The sequence below is a fragment of the Schistocerca gregaria genome, unplaced genomic scaffold (assembly GCF_023897955.1).
Source record: "Schistocerca gregaria isolate iqSchGreg1 unplaced genomic scaffold, iqSchGreg1.2 ptg000483l, whole genome shotgun sequence".
NCBI classification, from domain to species: Eukaryota; Metazoa; Arthropoda; class Insecta; order Orthoptera; family Acrididae; genus Schistocerca; species Schistocerca gregaria.
The window spans coordinates 1,520,001-1,527,500 of NW_026061892.1; positions in this window are offsets into that span (position 1 = coordinate 1,520,001).

Sequence of the window (7,500 nt, forward strand, 5' to 3'; positions counted from 1 at the left end):
CCGAACTGGTTGTGGGCCTTTATATTTGATTCGTCATAGCGTTTTTCTAGACGACTGACTACTAACCGTTCTAGAATTTTTCCTAGGATAGACAGAAGGCATATTGGACGGTAGGATTTAGGCTCATCCCTAGGTTTATCTATTGATTTCAGTAATATGCAGACATTTCCCTCCTTCCACATATCTGGGACTCTTCTTTCCTGTAGACATTTATTGTACAAATCTGAGAGAAGATGGGGACAGGTGCGCCAAACCCTTTTTATAATAGCATCATCAATACCATCAGGACCTGTTGCCTTCCCTGGTTTACAAGCTTTTATTGCTGCCCCTATTTCTTCTAGTGTGAATTCTGGGTCAAGGTCCACATTGTCATAGCTGTTGTTGTCAGTTTTCACAGCTTGTTGGTCGTCTGTGTCCTGTTCTGGGTTGTCATCAGGGAGTAGACTCTGTAGTAATGACCGTACCGTCTGCTCCCAAGTCATTGTAGGAGTCTGGTTCTTTGTTTTTATATTGCTCAGCACGTTTTCTGTTCCATGTTTTGGCCGAATTATCTTTCTCACTATGGCCCAAGGATCATTCTGATCGCAGTCAGTGACCCATCTCTTCCAGGTCTCCTCTTTGGCCTTGGCAATTTCCTTGTTGTACTTGTTTTTCACTCTATTGTAGATTTGTTTTGCTGCTTCTATGTCTGGTTCATTATTATTTTTACGTGCTCCTTGCAGACTACGCCGTGCTGTAATGGTGTCACGTCGCAGGTTGGCAAGTGTTGCATTCCACCATGGCACTGGATTCTGCACCTGTGTTCTCTTTCTCATTGATCGGCTACAGCTCTCGTGGATTGCTGCCTGTAGCCTTGTGACCATTTCATTAACTCCTACATTTTGGCTCCGTTGCCAGTGCGCTGTGGACCTGATAAGGTGCCGGTCAAAGGTGGGCCACTTTGCGAAGTTTGTGTTGTAGGTGACAAGTTCCGCGGTAGCTCTTGCTCTTTTAGGTGCCACGAATTCATATGTTATAGCCCTGTGGTCACTTGACGTCCACTCTTCTTGAACCATCCACTTGCACACCGCTTTGGCAGCTGAAGGTGTGCAGAGTGTGATGTCAATATTGCTCTCCCCATTTGGGCCAGAGAAAGTAGTTAGCTCTGACCTTTCGTTCATTATTATGAGCCCGTGTTGTGAAATGAAGTCTTCAAGCGTTCTGCCTGCTGCATCCATTGTTGAGCTGTGCCAGGTTGGAGAGTTCGCATTCGTGTCCATCCCTATGATAACTGGTTTCCCTTGGAGTTTGTCAAGGATAATCTCCAGTTGATGGAGAAAATGGTCTATGGGTGATCCATATTGGCAATATATGCTGGCAATGTAAATCTCACCAAAGGCTCCATTTATGTTGGCAGCAGCTACGTGCATGTTGCAGAAGCTTGTCAACTGCAGAGCTGTTACTGTTTGTGTCTTAACCGCTATTGCTGCCTTGGGTGCTTCGCCTTTGGGGCTGTAGATCAGCTGGAAGTTTGATGGGTACCCAAATACTTTGTTTTTTACGCAGTAGGGTTCCTGGATCAATAACACATCTATATTTTCTTCGCTGATTCGCTGTGTCAATTGATCTGGGACGATTTTTGCTCTTTGCCCATTTATTTGAAGGATCCTTATCGCATTTTCTTGTGTATCTGTCCATGGTCTTCTTCCAGGTTGTACTGCTACACTGTTATTACATGCCATAGTCAATTGTGCTATGTATTATGGCCTTTATTCTACTGTATTCAGGGCAAGATGTCTCTGTCACTGCGTGGGTGTGTGCCTTCTTAGCCCGCTTGCAGTTTGCACATTGGGCTGGTTGGTCCTTCTTTGAGCACTCCTTGAAAGTATGTCCAGGTGCTGCACAGTGGCCACAAATCGTTTCTGCATTCTTGCACTTTGCTGCTGTGTGGCCATGACCTTGGCACTTGTAGCACCTGCTTATATTGCTGTAGTTTTGTACCCTGTGCGAATTGCAGTTTATGTAGACCCTACCATATTGTACTATTTTGCTCCAGAGTTTTGGTGAGACTTCCAGCACCAAGTTTGCTTCCTCACGGTTTTTTGGGCCTGTCTTGAACAGCACTCTTACGCCATCCATAACTTCTTCCTGTGTCACATTCATCCTGGAGAGATTTCTCTCAAACAGTTCCATTTTGAGTTCGTCTTCACTTGTATCTCTGTTTACATCAAAGATAATAATCTTTGGGTATCTTTTTTTTTGATCGGAGACGGTGATGCCTGATTGTGAGATGTCTTCGCACTTCCTTATTTTCTCGACATCCTGGTCGTCAGGGACTTCAAGAACAATACCTTTGTCCTTTATTGACCTGCATTTGGAAATACGCACGTCTTTCAGTGATGTTGCAACAAGGTTCTTTACCGCTTCTTCAAGTTCCTTCTCAGTTTTCTGGATTCCTTCTGCCGGTTTTATCATTAGGATTTTAGGCTGTTGCGGTTTTATCAGCTGCTGTTTGGGTGCTGAGGGTTTTGCAGCCGCCTTGTTGGCATAGCTTTCAACCAGTGACGGTGTTCCTGTTTGGGGGGCCTTCACACATCGCAACTCTGTTTTAAGTGCAAGAACCTCCATCTCATACTTCTTCAGAATCTGTTCATACACTGAGAGTTTTCCTAGGATAAACTTCTTCTGGGCATTGTTTATTTTATTCACTTCATTAAACAAGAAGGCTTCCATCTCCTCTCTTATGTTTTCCATTGTCTGAAGGTCAGTGCATGACGCTGGGTTGTCCTTGTCACCAGGAAGAACCGAGTTTCGTCCAAGTTGACTTGCAGCCCCTACAGTGTCCTTAGTAGGCCCCATTTTCCTAACCTAACACACTGATAATGAACACTCTAATAGTACACTAATAATGAACATATGGACATGATGTTAAAGGATGACAATAGCCTACAAGAATAATATGAAAACGGACTGTGAACTAGGAGAACTGCTTGTAACTCTCCTTTACCTCACCCAAGTTTGCACCTCCTCGCAAGCTACGTGACAGACATGTCTTAACTTATACGAAGGTAATTCCTAACCTAACAAACAAGTAATGGAGTAAGGGCATACTTTGAGAGAGAAACGTATAACCTAGCAGGATAATATATGCAACTTGCTGTAAGTTTTCCTAACCTAACACGCGAATAATGAGCACACTATAATATATGCACCTAGCTACAAGTTTTCCTAACCTAACACACGAATAATGAACACACTAATAATACACTAATAATGAACATATGGACATGATGTTAAAAGGAAGACAGTAGCCTACAAGGATAATATGAAGACAGACTGTTGTGAGCTGCTTGTAGCTCTCCTTTTCCTCACACAAGTTTGCCCTTGCTCGCACGCTACGTGACACACGTGTCCTTACTTATTCGGAGATAATTGCTACCCTAACAGACAAGTAAGGGAACACTTTGAAAGAGAAACATATAACCTAGTTGTTTTCTGTCCTTGGAAGGTTACGTGCGTCCGCCAGACACGCAACACACACAGACTACCTCTTTGGAACTAAGTTTACTAACCTAACACATATATAATAAATGTATCAACATACGAGTATAAACCACCACAGAAATTTTAAAGGCTTGGGTGACCGCTTGGAGCTCTTCACTGTCTCACCTAGATATTGCTCGCTCTTGCAGACTGTGCGGCTCACACGACTTTACTTCTGCAAGTGTTGTTCCTAACCTAACCAATAACTATCTACAATGAAGATACAACCTACAAGAATACAGTGATGACATCCAGAACAGAAGCACAAATATATATTTCACGAGCAGTATCTAACGTACTAGCATGAGCAGCACCTAAAAAAAAAAAAAAAAAAAAAAAAAAAAAAAAAAAAAAAAAAAATGGACAAAAGTGGCTGCGGTCCCGGAAGGATAAAAGGAGACCTAGCCTTTTCTCGTTGGGTGTCGAAAGGGTAGCAGTGGGACAGGAAAACAGCGTGCTTGGAACTTACCTAAGCCTTAGCATTTCAATGGTAGGTGACGATTATCTGAGACGCGCAAGGGACTGCGGTTAGTGACGGGAAAATGAGTTTATTTCTTAATCCGTGAAAGGAGAGTGTGTAGTTAAGTACTCCATTTGGGAAGGGATTAAGCTGGCTATACGCCTCTGATGCTCAGTTCCCTACACGAGAAGGCGCTAGCTCTATTGACACTGCTGGCCAGACGCGGCGCGGCGAGCGCGGCTGATCGGCGATGCGTGTGCGCGGCCGTAGGGAAAACTGATATAACACCTAAATTATGAATGAAACACCCTAATTAATTAACATCGTCTGACAGAGCATGAGAACATCTGCGTGTGGGAGGTCTTAGATTTTCTCCCACGGCCGGTTTTACGATATTATAGGCAACTTCCGGTCGCCACGTGGTTACCACGCTTTCTACGCTACGATTGCCTCTAACTTTTAAACTAACAAAGGGAGAGACACTTTTTTAGGTGCTATCCGATAGGGGAAGACCTCACGAGTACAGCTGTGTGCTTGGAACCTAGGTAAATACTGGCAGTGGACGGATGGCAACGGATTTCTCAATACACGCGGAGCACGCGAAGGCGCGTGACACACAAAGGTACCACACGACCACCAAAAAAACCAGTTTCTAGGCACAGTCGACCACTTTACCGTGCATTATCAATCGAAATACGGTTACTGCGCCCCTTCAGTAAAACACAGGTGGCAATGATTCACGAGATTGACGTGCATAAAAAGATTAGAAAAACATCGATTTTTTTAAAAACTGCCTAGAAATACCTGTTTGACGACAAAGGTGATCCATCAGCGACGTCGGGCGATGTCGTCTGCGTCGGCGAAGGACATCACAAACACCACAAGCTCCATGGATACGACGAAACACACGAAAATTTCAAATTTTGAAAATGTCACGGTAATTCACAAACGCGTGAAGCGACACCGAATATTTTCCTACACGTGATGTAGTGGCACAACACGAAGCTCTATGCCAAATTTCAGATCGATCGCACACGTTTTACCCACCCAAACCGACGAGAGAACGGGAGCGCACGCGACGCTCGACCGCACGCGAGGACGGGAACAGCGTAGATAGGGACAGCGGGAATCTCGTTAATCCATTCATGCGCGTCACTAATTAGATGACGAGGCATTTGGCTACCTTAAGAGAGTCATAGTTACTCCCGCCGTTTACCCGCGCTTGCTTGAATTTCTTCACGTTGACATTCAGAGCACTGGGCAGAAATCACATTGCGTCAACACCCGCTAGGGCCATCGCAATGCTTTGTTTTAATTAGACAGTCGGATTCCCCCAGTCCGTGCCAGTTCTGAGTTGATCGTTGAATGGCGGCCGAAGAGAATCCGCGCACCCGCGCGCCCCCGGAGGAGCACGCTAAGGCGGACGCGGCCTCGCAGCAAGGAAGATCCGTGGGAGGCCAAGGCACGGGACCGAGCTCGGATCCTGCACGCAGGTTGAAGCACCGGGGCGCGAACGCCGCGCAGGCGCGCGCATCCTGCACCGCCGGCCAGCACGAGGCCAACCAACGGCGAGAGCAGACCACGCCCGCGCTAAACGCCCGCACTTACCGGCACCCCTACGGCACTCACCTCGCCCAGGCCCGGCACGTTAGCGCTGACCCACTTCCCGACCAAGCCCGACACGCCCCGATCCTCAGAGCCAATCCTTATCCCGAAGTTACGGATCCAATTTGCCGACTTCCCTTACCTACATTATTCTATCGACTAGAGGCTCTTCACCTTGGAGACCTGCTGCGGATATGGGTACGAACCGGCGCGACACCTCCACGTGGCCCTCTCCCGGATTTTCAAGGTCCGAGGGGAAGATCGGGACACCGCCGCAACTGCGGTGCTCTTCGCGTTCCAAACCCTATCTCCCTGCTAGAGGATTCCAGGGAACTCGAACGCTCATGCAGAAAAGAAAACTCTTCCCCGATCTCCCGACGGCGTCTCCGGGTGCTTTTGGGTTACCCCGACGAGCATCTCTAAAAGAGGGGCCCGACTTATATCGGTTCCGCTGCCGGGTTCCGGAATAGGAACCGGATTCCCTTTCGCCCAACGGGGGCCAGCACAAAGTGCATCATGCTATGACGGCCCCCATCAACATCGGATTTCTCCTAGGGCTTAGGATCGACTGACTCGTGTGCAACGGCTGTTCACACGAAACCCTTCTCCGCGTCAGCCCTCCAGGGCCTCGCTGGAGTATTTGCTACTACCACCAAGATCTGCACCGACGGCGGCTCCAGGCAGGCTCACGCCCAGACCCTTCTGCGCCCACCGCCGCGACCCTCCTACTCGTCAGGGCTTCGCGGCCGGCCGCGAGGACCGGCCATGACTGCCAGACTGACGGCCGAGTATAGGCACGACGCTTCAGCGCCATCCATTTTCAGGGCTAGTTGCTTCGGCAGGTGAGTTGTTACACACTCCTTAGCGGATTCCGACTTCCATGGCCACCGTCCTGCTGTCTTAAGCAACCAACGCCTTTCATGGTTTCCCATGAGCGTCGATTCGGGCGCCTTAACTCGGCGTTTGGTTCATCCCACAGCGCCAGTTCTGCTTACCAAAAGTGGCCCACTTGGCACTCCGATCCGAGTCGTTTGCTCGCGGCTTCAGCATATCAAGCAAGCCGGAGATCTCACCCATTTAAAGTTTGAGAATAGGTTGAGGTCGTTTCGGCCCCAAGGCCTCTAATCATTCGCTTTACCGGATGAGACTCGTACGAGCACCAGCTATTCTGAGGGAAACTTCGGAGGGAACCAGCTACTAGATGGTTCGATTAGTCTTTCGCCCCTATACCCAGCTCCGACGATCGATTTGCACGTCAGAATCGCTACGGACCTCCATCAGGGTTTCCCCTGACTTCGTCCTGGCCAGGCATAGTTCACCATCTTTCGGGTCCCAACGTGTACGCTCTAGGTGCGCCTCACCTCGCAATGAGGACGAGACGCCCCGGGAGTGCGGAGGCCGCCGCCCCGTGAAGGGCGGGGAAGCCCCATCCTCCCTCGGCCCGCGCAAGGCGAGACCTTCACTTTCATTACGCCTTTAGGTTTCGTACAGCCCAATGACTCGCGCACATGTTAGACTCCTTGGTCCGTGTTTCAAGACGGGTCGTGAAATTGTCCAAAGCTGAAGCGCCGCTGACGGGAGCGATTATTCCGCCCGAGAGCATCCCGAGCCAACAGCGGCGCGGGTCCGGGGCCGGGCCAGGTAGGTCCGTCATCCGGGAAGAACCGCGCGCGCTTGCCGGGAGCCCGAGCGCCCAAAGGGGCGAATCGACTCCTCCAGATATACCGCCGAGCAGCCAGCCAGGACACCGGGGCTCTGCCCAACAGACGCGAACCGAGGCCCGCGGAAGGACAGGCTGCGCACCCGGGCCGTAGGCCGGCACCCAGCGGGTCGCGACGTCCTACTAGGGGAGAAGTGCGGCCCACCGCACACCGGAACGGCCCCACCCCGCGGCGAGTGGAAAGGCAACCGGA